The sequence below is a fragment of the Rousettus aegyptiacus genome, unplaced genomic scaffold (genome assembly GCF_014176215.1).
Source record: "Rousettus aegyptiacus isolate mRouAeg1 unplaced genomic scaffold, mRouAeg1.p scaffold_m13_p_15, whole genome shotgun sequence".
Lineage (NCBI taxonomy): Eukaryota > Metazoa > Chordata > Mammalia > Chiroptera > Pteropodidae > Rousettus > Rousettus aegyptiacus.
In genome coordinates, this window is record NW_023416290.1 from 56,353,490 (window position 1) to 56,365,306 (window position 11,817).

At 56.0% G+C, this 11,817-nt stretch overlaps 1 pseudogene; it reads left to right on the top strand.

Moving 5' to 3' along the window:
* Positions 1-6,992: 6,992 nt before the first annotated feature.
* On the top strand, positions 6,993-7,111 carry LOC118612104 (annotated as a pseudogene).
* Positions 7,112-11,817: the final 4,706 nt, after the last annotated feature.

Here is an 11,817-nt window from a genome sequence, read left to right on the forward strand (position 1 = left end):
GAGAGGGGAGGAAGATTCTATTTGGTATCACGAGCATGTGTTCTGGGCCTGGTGCCTTTTCTCTCCTAGCAATCCCTCGGCCCAGTGAAGTAAGAGAAGAAGATCTAAAAAGGACCTTATTAAAGTCTAGAAAATCCTTAAAGAGTGATAAGCGGTAAGAACTCAGCCAAGGTAGCCTAGAAACTCAGAGGTGAGACACAGCTCTCTTACCTGTGCATGAGGTCTGGCACCAAGGCCACCATGGGGCTACGGGGGACTTTGTAAGAGGAAAATAGGTATTTTTACATAAGCTTCAGTGTGCTTATGTAAAAATGATTCGGAAGTATGAATAAACAAATGATCGTAGAAAGGAGTGGCTTGATATAAACCACAATGATAACCGGATAGAGTCACAGCCATAAATGTGATCTTGATCTCACAGGAAGAGTGGAACATTTTGTCTCGTCGAATATCTTGGCTGATGAGCAAAACGGTTTATACGTCTTAACGGTTGGATGATATTTTGAAAAATTTGCAATGGTCCGTGGTTGATGCTGAGCTCAACAGTGGTGATTATTGCCCTTATTTTTTGTTTGTTTGTTTATTTGTTTCTGGTGGTAAATATTCTCCTGGAAAGTCTGAATGCTACCTCGTAAACAAATGTTTCCAGCCTGTGATGGGCGTACAGCCCCCCCCCCCAGGGGTCTCGTTAAAACACAGGTTGCAATTCCGCATGTCCAGACTGGGCCTGGGGTTCTGCCCTCGTAACTAGCTCGCAGGGGCTGAAGGTGCTACTGGTCCATAGACCACACGTGGAGGAGCGAGGCTCTCTGCACCCCTTCCTCTGCGCCCTGTCCGCCTGCCTTTAAATGACCTCTCGGATTCACGCGGGCTCACTTCGTGGTTGTCTGGAGGTCAATGACGGCAGGAAGAGCCCTGGGCTCGGCATCAGGGCCCAAGAGCCCAAGTCTCAGTCTGTCTCTTCTCTGAAATGGGGCCTCTGGCAAATTATTTTGGCTCTGAGTATCTCACTATTCTCACTTGTAGAAAAAAAAATATATATATATACATGTTTATTCCATAGAGCTGCCGGGTCCCTGAAGTATTTACTAGCCGGCCCTTCATGGGCATAGCGAGCCCGCCTCTACCCTGGTGCATCGGAAGTGTCCCCTCGACTGCTCACTTAGCTGAACGAAGAGGAATGAAGAGGCGATCGGCAGAGACACAGCCGCACAATGGGGTCAGCGCTTCCGAGGGACGAGGCGGAGCCGGTTCCACGGTGGCTGGAGACTGAGCCGTCAACATACCAGACCCAGCGCTTTCTCTCGCTGGTTCCATCGTCCCTTCTGCATCGTGGAAACAATATCAAGTTCAATGCACGGGCAGCGATTTTCCACCCCGAGGCCGATCTAGCGTGGCTTCAAATGTCTCCCGAGCACCTGTCCCTCCCTCGGCCTCAGGTCAGGAGGGCCGTAGTGAGGGGCTGGTGTTTGTGTTGCGAAAACTGAGCGTGGACAAGGGGAAGATGCTGGCATTTCCCGAGCACCTGCCACGTTCCAGACACACGGACATACGTCATTGCACAGAAACCCCACAGAAGCCCCAGGCGACAGAAGTCGCAATTTCAGACAACAGCCGAGGCAGCTGAGGCTCAGGGGGTGAGGTGGCTTTCTGCCCTACACTGCTCAGAAGACTCAGATTTTCCTGAATCCCAAACCCCTGCTTTTTGTACGGTGGCCTTCTGAGACTGAGTAGGCATAGGTCTCTGCTCACGCTGGGGTGGGCGGGTCAGGTGAATGGGCAGAAAATGGGGAAGGAGTTAAAGAGTAAATAGTTTGGGGCATGAGGGGGTCTTCCTTGTTCCCCTCCTTCTGCTGCCTGGCTCTAATGGGGCCCTGTTCCTGGGCTCGCCAGAGGCTGCCCTCCTCTCTGGCTGAGGGCGTAGGACAAGGGGGCAGGCGTCACCCCTGCTCAGGTCATGGATGTTTGGGCTGATCTGCAGCCCCTGCAGTTGGAAACATTTGATGACTACAGACGACGCGGCAACTTGAGCCGAGGGAGGAACGTGGCATGTGGGCGATCGGAGGACGAGGGGCGGGAGGAGATCCAGAAGGCGGTACCTCCCTGCTCCCCAGGGAGGGGCTGGAGGCTCCGGGACTGCGGCAGAATGTGAAGCATGAGGAAGCCAGCCACGTGCGTTTCCCCACTGGAACTCTGCCCGGGCTTCCCGTCGTCTAGCAACCGTGTAAAAATAAATAGTCTCTTTATCAAAATTGACAAAAAGCAGAACAAATGAGTGCCAAAGCATGGAGCTGTGCACCGCACCACGGAGATGGCTGACCAGGCCTCTGCGCCTCCTTCTAGTCACACCGGGCCTTGTCCACGCCGTGCTGGACAGGCTCCCTTCTGCCTTTTAGTCAGTGGCCCTCTGACTAAACGTGTCTGTCCCTTAAAGTCACGTGGGGAGCTTTAAAAAACGCGGATACCCAGGCCCGACTCTGGACCCATGCAGTCGAATCTCGGGCATCCGTATCTTGGGAAATCTCCACGCCTGAGTCTACTGTGCGCCCAGACTTTGAAACTACGGGTCTCACGCGAGTCGAGTCATCAAAACCTTCCAAGGGAAGGTTTTCTTCTTATTTGGAGGAGACCAGCCACTCGTGCTCACTGCCCAGCTTGCCCCGGGGGTGGGTTTAGGGAGTGCCGAGGACACCAGGGGACACGGTGACCCAAGTGGGCGTCGCGGCGGGGCGAGCGGCGAGCTGGGTACAGACGTGGCCGGCACCAGGCGGCCCCAGGGCCCCGCTCGGACGAGGCGGGCGCCCCGCTAGCTGCAGGGGGCATGGTTTCTGCCTGAGAAGGCGAGGTTCGCGGGTCAGATCCCGGCCCTCTGACGGACCGCCTTCGCCAGCACCGCCTGGCAATTGAGCAGACGCGCACATTCTTGGGCCCCCCTCGCGGGGCTACTGACTCAGAACCTGGGGTCGGAGTCATGGGGTGCAGCCGCGTATGAGTTTTCACGGGCCCTCCAGGCGATGCCGACGCCTGCCGCGCTTTGAGAACTACTCGGTTTGCTCTCTGACCCGGGTCGTGGGGATACATCTTCAGAACGCCAGTTTCCTTATTGGCAAGACAGGGTTGACAATTCAGATTGCACAGGACGAAACGAGAACATTCACATTAAAGGAACTAAAATATCTCCTGGAAAGTACTAATAACAACGACATTGAGTGTTTTTCTCTGACGGACATCTTGCTTTGTGCTTTATCTAGATAACCTCACTGAATTCTCCCACCAGTCCTATAAATCACACGCTGTTAGCCTCACTTTACAGATGAAGAACTGGAGGTTCAGAGGCCCAGGGACACCACCTGGTGCCGCTCAGCTCCAGAAACCCAGCACTGAACCTGAACCCCACCTCCCAAGGTGGCCTCACAGCTGGGCCCACAGGAGGAAGCGAGACTTCTCTAGAACTATGGCCCAAGACTTATCTATAAGTACAATCCAAGAGTCGGGTACAATGTTCCCGGACAACTATCTCCCCTTTGCTGGTAAGACTGAAAAAGAGAGAACAGGACCCTCCGTTTCTACTATTTTGGAGAAAATCCTGGGATGATTTCTACCCAATAAGAGACATTTTCATATGGAGGACTCAATAGAGTCTCGAAAAGACCACTTGACAAGAAAATGAGAGGAGCAGGTTGAAAGAGAAGGCTTTCATTGTTTCTGGCGAAAGGTAGGCTATCGCTTCGCTGTTCCTTTGCAAGAAATCAGGTGCACGAAGCTGAGCCCCGAAACCCCCACCTGCTCCTGCGATGTGACAACCGCGTCAGTCGTCTTGGGCAGCGTGTTTGCCTCTCAGAGGCTCAGTTTCCTCATCTGTAAAATGGGAACATATTGAGAGGCCTCAGCGAAACTACGGGTCAAGCACAGACCCTCCGGTAGCACGCGGTGGGTCTTTAATAAAACAAGTCATCGTTAAATGCTCGGTTCCTTCCTTCTCCTTGCGCCACATGTTTTATTAGAGGTATTTTCCAATCGAACTTACAATTTCAGACTCGGCAAATAATAATCACTCACGGGCGCACCCACGGCCACAGTGCGACGTTCTCCTTTCTCGAATCATCGACTCTTTAAAAAGAGTCACTCTTTTAAATAGACCCGAACGGCTCTGTGGCTCTTATCATTCCATCCGGCCTGTTGATTTTATAAGAGGAGTGTTTGGGCACTCGGAACAACCCGGAATGGCAAGAATAACAAGAAGGACCAGGAGCAAGCAACAGAAAGTCACACAAGAAACAGCACTTCGCCTCTGGCTGGGACTGTGTCCTAGAAACAAAACATGGCCCGGAGGACGACACGCAGATTCACCGACGGCGAAGACCTGATAACGGCGAGAGTGCAGTGCTGTGGGGGCTTGAAATTCACCCTGGTCTAACAGCTCAGCGTTGTCCATTCACGAGCCGTCCCCGAGAACCTGCTCTGAAGCAAACCCCGGTGTGGGGAGTCAGCGCTAGGTTCCAGCAACGCTTCCCGAAGAAGACCGGGATCGCCTGCCGAAAGTGCAGGTTCTGAGGCTTCGTCTCAGAAGCCTTCCTGGCGAGGTCTTGAGGACATTTAGAAAAGCAGTGTTGAACTTGAAGTCACCCCTGGTGGGCGAGGCAGGCGAGTACATTGGTGTCACCCTGGGTAGGGGCCTTACCTGCAGTCATCGAGGGTCCTTGCTAGTCTGTAAGGGTGGCGCCTCCCCCGACCCCCGACCCAGGGCTCAGGGCAGCCCCCCGTGGGGTGGTGTCAAGCTGAGTCTCCACTGTCAGGGAGGAGCTGGCAGGTGACCAAGCGTGGGCGTGTTTCTTGACGAGGGGAGAGGAAGAACGAGGCTGGAGGCAGGAGGCCCCGAGGCCGGGGGAGGCGTGCGTGAGGGCGTGTGGTGAGGGGGCGGCACACGGAGGGGACGGCCAGGTCGTGGCGGGGCTCGGAGGCCCCGGTGGGAGCTGGCCCTGGCCGCTGCGGCTTCTGGGAGCCGCTGGAGGGCTTCATCCGGGGCGTGACAACCTCTGACGTACGTTGTGGAATGAATGTCATAGCGTTAGTGGGGAGCACACCTACAGGGGCAACGCGGGGGCAGGGTGGTTCCCGACAGCAGAGCCCAGGACGGTGGAGAGGGGGCGGGCTCTGGACTTCCCAAGGGACGCGGGAACGGAGCCGCGGGCCGGGCGACGGCGGGGACTCAGAGGGTCTGGGCAGCGTGAGGGAGGAGCGGACGGACCCTCAGGTCTCTAACTGGGTAGCCGGGGAGAACCTGAGCTGATGCCCAAGAGAGAGAGAGGAGGCGGGACAGGCACACTGCGGTACGTCCTGCCTCCCCCCCGATCCCGCAACTGGGATGGAAAAAGAGGAATTAAATTCCCGGAACGCCTTCCTGACAACTTGCAGTCTTTGGAAGGCAGAATAAACTGCATTTCAAGTTTCAGGGTTAATGATTCAAGCTTTGCTTAGAAATATCGGCTCCTAATATGTCGAAGTTGACTTTCAAACCCATTCTGATGCGGGAACCACGAAGAGAGTGTTCGCGTGGTAGGACCTTGGACCTCGTCGGCCTGGCCCGCAGAGTCGCCTCCCCACTGCATCCCCTGAGACGGCGGGCTTGCTATTTAATCTCGCTCCAGCCTCGTCACCTGTGGGGTGGGGCGGCTCCACCCTCGGCCCTTTGGCCGTACACGTTAGATGAGAGAGTAAATGCCACATGTTCTAAGACCGCGGTGGGCTCCTCGGAGCTCAAGACATTTCTTCTAAGTAACGGTCGTCGTGGGTATTAGATTTCTAACCAGTGCGTCCCTCCTCCCCTCTGCGGAGACTGAGAGAGAAAACCGTGGCTTTTCAGACTAATGGGCACTTAACGCAACGAGTGGGGTTTCGGCCGCAGGCCGCCCCGCTGCCAGGCCGGTACGCCCACCGCTCGGCTCGGGGCCCCTCGCCAGCAGCGGTTCACCCCCCTCAGACCCCAGGGTCTGGAGGGCTCCAGAGCATTGCATCGAGCAGCAGAAAACCCATGGGCGGTCTCCAGGGTTTCTTAGTGGGATTTCGGGGCAGCAGGTACAGACACACCTGGCCTGCCCACGAGGCCGATGGGGCTGGTACAAAGTCCTTCCACAATCAGGGCCAGAAAGCAGAAGCCGAACAGTTGTGTTTAATCACTCCTCTTATCTACAGAGCAATAATAGTGACTTTACTAAATGTTTCCCCCTTACCTAATGAACGCCAGGGGTTACATTCGGATGCGGCCGGCGCATTTACCTAGGGCTTCTTGAGCACCAGCTCCGAGCAGGTGCAAGGCTAGGCCCTTGTCCACGCCTCCGTGTGGGTGGGGCGGCGGCCGTTTTAGAGTTGAGGAAGCAGAGTTTTGGCGTCGAGCAGACGGGCGGCGTGGCCAGGGCGGGAAGCCAGGCGCTGTGTGCCTGGCGTCCTTCCCACCACGGTAAACTCCCTTGTCGCCACAGGATCGACTGGTTGCGCGAGCCTCGCTGATTTGACTCCAACCGGGCCGTCCTCAAAGTCACTTTCCTGATCGATACTGTACCCATTTAGCTGGATCGTGGTGTGACTGGTTGTGGCTTTGCAGACATAAAAATAGTCGTGACCTCATTTCTTCCGACATCTTTCAGTTTCTAGAGTGGTGATGCAAGTCGAGGTCCGAAATCCCCTCCCCCACGCCCCATCCATCCAAACCTCAGAGATGCACCAATCGGGTTCTCTTAGAGGGGAGACAAATTGAGATGAATCGGGAGGTATGGTGATGAGCTTTGAGCAGATGCCAAGTCCTGCGGGGGCACACAGGTGTAGCCGCTCGAGTGGGGCCCAGCTGAGTGAGGACCTGCTTCGGGCACCTGCCACGTGAGTGAGCTCTGACACTCACGTTGGTCCAGGGTCTCTAAGACTCCGAGCCACAGCTGTGAATGGGGCTGCTGACGAAAGCGTTCAGGGAGTAGGGTGAGGATTAAAAACAATGCCCCGTCTACAGCCACGCCACCCTGAACCAGCCCGATCCCATCTGATCTCAGAAGATGAGCAGGGTCAGGCCTGGATAGTACTTGGATGGGAGACCACCTAGGAAGACCAGGTGCTGTAGGCGTAAAAAATAAAATTAAAAAAATATAAGGGATTGTAAGCTGACAAGGTCCTTGCAGTCTGTGCGGTCAACCAAAGGTTGCATAAATAATGCCTCTACTGAAAGTTAGAAAAATAAATAAATAGAAATTAAAAAAAAAAAATGAAGCTTCTATGCTATAGTCACACCCTACACTCAACTTCAGAGGCCAGGCACAGAGGCGTGTGGTTAAACGCATGGCCCCTGAGGCAGTGACCAAGAAGTGATTCGATCCATCCCTCCCAATTCCCAATCTGAAGGAACAGCTCTTACTTCTGGGGTTATTCTGGGAATTAAATCGATCCGAAACTCAGTTTTTTGCCAGAGAGCGGAAGCCAAGAAAGAGGTCCAGGGTTCTGGAGCCAAGCCCTCGCCATCGAAACGCCGGCGTCACCCGGGTCGGTCTGGCTTCGCTCCCGGGCGAGGGCCTCTGGGACCGCGAGAAGGCTCGGCTCACGACGCGGGCCCCCGCCGACCGCAGAAAGCTCTGCGGATGTGGACCTGAGGTCGGCACTCGCGGGGGCTGTCACTGCCCTGGTCGCGTCGTCCGGGAGGCCTGGGGGCCGTGTCTCCTGGCTTCTGAGATTGCCCTGGCACATGAGAGAAACCAAGTCACCACCGGAGCCTGGCTCAGCACGTGGCGCGTCGATGGCCCACCTCACACACTCGACGTGAGGGGAAACTCTGCTGCAGGGAGCGGCGGCCGCTTGTACTAATGCCACTGAGGAATCCCCTTCCTCGGCCATTCGTTGGTTCATTGGGCTCCCCAGCCCAATTAAATGACGTAATGTGTTTCAGAAAGACAAAAAAACAAAAACAAAAACAAAAACAAAAACAAAGCCCTCCAAACTCAGTGCCTGGGACACAGTAGGTGCTAAACAGTTATGATCTGCAGTTGATTCTGTCTCAGGTGGGGCTCCCCAGAAGCAGACCCTGGAATCATTCCCGTGAAAGTGTTGGAACAGAATCCCCGGCGTGGCTGTGGGGCAGTGGGCCTGGGACAGCAGGAGGCCAGGCACGGCCGTGATGTCAAACACAGTCCCAACAGAAGGCGACTTCGGCTCAACCCTGCAGGAGAGTTTTGGGGGCCAAGGGAGTTTTGGGGTATTGATACTCCTGCATCCATCAGCTCAAGGCTGTTCCCCGGCACTGTGCTCTCTGCATAGGCCAAGCGGGCTCCTCAGGGACGTGCCGGAGCAAGGCACATGCTTCTGGGTGCTGCTGGGAGTGAAGCGGGCCAGGGTTCAGGGGCCAGGGGCCTTGCAATGGTAAAACTCCCCTGGGGGGCACGTTGGCACCCTGACAGCGGCCGCTACAGAATCCTAATATGTGAGAGTCTGTGAACGATCCTGGCAGAGTTTAGAAGCCGGCTTTACTCATCATCTGTGCCTTTGCTGGATTAAGTCAAAGGGCAAGGTACGGCCAGGCCCTATATCCGGCTCTCTGCTCGGCCTCTGGCACTTCCTTCCTGGAGAGGCTCCGGGCAACGAGACGAAGGCCTCGTTTCCCCGGCAGCACAGAGCTCCGGCCCCAGGAAACCGGAGGTGCACCTGCGCTCTGCTGTGCATCAGAAGCAGGAGGGATCGCGCTTCCGAAGTAGGTGTGCTCAGAGGACAGCGACGGAGCCGCGCCGGAGACAAGACGCGCCCCGAGACGAGACCTTCCCGAGGGCCCCCTCCACGCCAGGTCCTTAGCTGGCGAGTGCTCAGCCCGCTGAGCCTCCCACCGACTCTCGTTCCCATCGCCACGTGGAACCCTGATGCTCAGAGAGGTGGGATAACTTCCCCGAGGTCTCAGAGCTGGCCAAGGCCGGAACAGAAATTCTAGAACTGAGTTTTCAGACTTCCCCTCCAATGAACCTCCTAGATCTGGGAGCTGAGAGGCGTACTCCAGCATTCATAATTGGAAAGACACGGCTTATCTTGGGCGACTGCAAAATGAGGGAATTTTGACCACCTGCCAGAACCGTAAAAGTTTAGATAGAGGCCTTAACTGGGTTCGGTCACGTACCCCATCCAGATGGCCTTGGCAACATGTTACTCCCTCAAGACTATGCCCTTGGAACCAGGAGGGAGGGGCAGGGGGCAGAGAGCACATTCCAAGGACAGTGGGAGGGGAGCCTTCGATTGTCTGGGTCCAGCTCGCAGGTCAACCAGCAGTCACACCCCCCGAGGGCCTCCTCCCGCACCCCATCAGAACTGCCGGGAGCTGGAAGAGCGGCCCCGGGAGTTTAGCAAAGAGGGGCACGTTTCCCACATCTGCACGCTCAGGCCTGAAAGCCTGGCCGGGCCTGGGTTCGGGTCTCAGCTTTGCTTTCCTTACAAGTCAGTTAGTCTCTCTAAATCTCACTCCTCATCTGAAAAAGAAGATTCGTGAATCCCCTGCTGCTGTGAGGACCAGGTGCCCGGAGCACCAGGCGCGGGGTTCAGACGGGGCGCGGGCTCAGTGGTAGCCATTCCTGCCCTTCTCATCTCCCGGGACTGTGAAAGGTGCCCGGCCCACCCACCGGCCTCGTGTTCCAATTCCTTGGCTGAGCGGCTCTCCCTTCTCCCCTCGGACAAATCATCCTGCGTCTGAGGCCTCCGCACCTGCCCTCTCTGTGGCCTCAGGCCCTTTTGTACGTCCAGCAGAAGAGCATTTCTATGAAATGCCCAGGCCCTGGCATTTTCCGTCTTGCTGATATTTCTCGAGTTTAGGTGTTTTTACTACGAAAGAATCCAACGGTACTACAAGGTTCTTAGCACATTAAATAGATACTTGCACACGCCTGTATGTGCACAAATACAAATCAACATTATCACCTATTGTTCCCGAAACAACTCTTATAAACGGCAGCATTCCCCCTCCTGCTTGGGCAAGACCACCAGCAGCTGGCCTGAGCACCTGTGGGAATCACAGGGCCTCTGCGAACTCACGAATAGTTCTGTATCTCAGCACATCGCGGCGCAATTACATGCCGCGCATCGGAGCGAATTCCCTGTTTGTCCCTGATCTAATGGAAATGCGATTTATAATAAGAAAAGCAGCTTTTTTTTCCTGTTGTTTCTGAATTTGGATGAGACCCCAGAGTTGAGGACAAAGGATGATCAGGACCTTCACCTTCAAAACAGACGTGTAAGCCCCAGCCCCGGAGGCAGAAGGACCTGTCCAGCGACATAGCATTCCACAGGGGAGAGGCAGCAGGGCAAGGGGCTTGGAGATGGGAGATGGAGAGAGGTGGCCTCCAGGAGAACCATCTGTAGAGGAGAGAGGTTTGTGATACCCCATTGTGGCAGCCATTAGAGCAAGGGTGCCAGAGAGCTTCGCACATGTCCTGAGGCGTCGGGGCAAACACAAAACAAAGGCTCCAACCTGGAGATGCAGCTCCAACCTGGAGAAGCCAGGAGGAAAAAGACAGACTGCGGAGGTGAGGAGGGAAGAGCAGGGGTTGGGGGGACTGCGCAAGACAAAGGCGGATGGGTCCCCCTGCGGGGAGTTGGCAGGACGTGGGCGCTCGGTCCAGAGAGCTGCCTGGAATCCAGAAGAAAGAGACTGCAGGGCCCTGTCCAGGACGGGCGCTGAACGCGGGTCCTCAGGGGCCAGGGCACGGTTTGGTGCGGGGGTGTTTGTGGGGGCATCTGAAGAACTGGTCCAAGAGTCAGGAGACGCAGGCAGCACCGGCTGAGTGTGAAGACGGCGTCTCTGCGTCTTCCTCCCCCCCCCCACCCCGCCCCCACCTCTCGGCTGGGGACAGCAGCAGCCGTGAGTCAGGGTTACGGCCTGGAGCGCGTGAGAGCTCACGAGCACTCGCTGCCGGCGCCCGGGTCAGAGGGCAGCCTGACTAACTGGTGTGCGATGGAAGTCCAAGTTTTACTCTGGGACTATAATTATTATTTCCGACAGTGACCTTCGAGTTATGGCTCTACCTGAGCTGTCGTTCGGGGGTGGGGCAGGGAGAGATGACAGGCAGTGTCGGAGTCGGGCTATTTTGTAATTGTGCCCTACCAAATATAGCCATTCAATAAATAATTACCAACAACAACAACGAAAAAGGTGATCGTAAAAGCTCGGAGCGATTCCACTGTTTGCTTCCAGCTTTAGACTCCGGACGTTCAGTCTGCTCGTGTATTTTGATTACGGCGCGCGTGATTTTGCAAAGCATGTGATTTTCACTCCTTCCCGAACCGCGACTTTGGCCCTCCCCGCTGCCAGGTGCTGTGTCAGGCACTGGGGACTCCGTACTGGGAAGAAGAGCACGTCTGGCCCAGGGAGCTCGGGCCAGCGTGGGAGATGCACAACCCGCCAGCGGCAGGAGCGCCTGGGCACCTGCAAGGCCAGGGTGCTTCCGAGTCACAGAAGACAGGTCCTGAACCAACCCAGGGGACAAGGGGGACACCTTGGAAAAGTAGATTTCTAAGGCGATTCTTCTTCAATCAGTGGGAGTTACTGGGGACACACACTGACCTAGAGGTGCCAGAGCCACATAGGTTAGGGGCGACTTTGCCCCGTGGCTCTAAGGGGGACCGTGAGGGGAAAGACGTGAGAAGCAATAGGAGTGACGAGCTGTGGGTCGATGCCAGATCTTCCCCCAGGTCTCGCTCCAGGTTCTCTTCCCGCGGACGTAGGTGAGTCTCCTCTATCGCGGACAGGCAGGAAGGTGCCTGGCGTGTGCAGGCGGCGTAGCCAGAAGGCCACGTGGCGGCAGCCTGGAG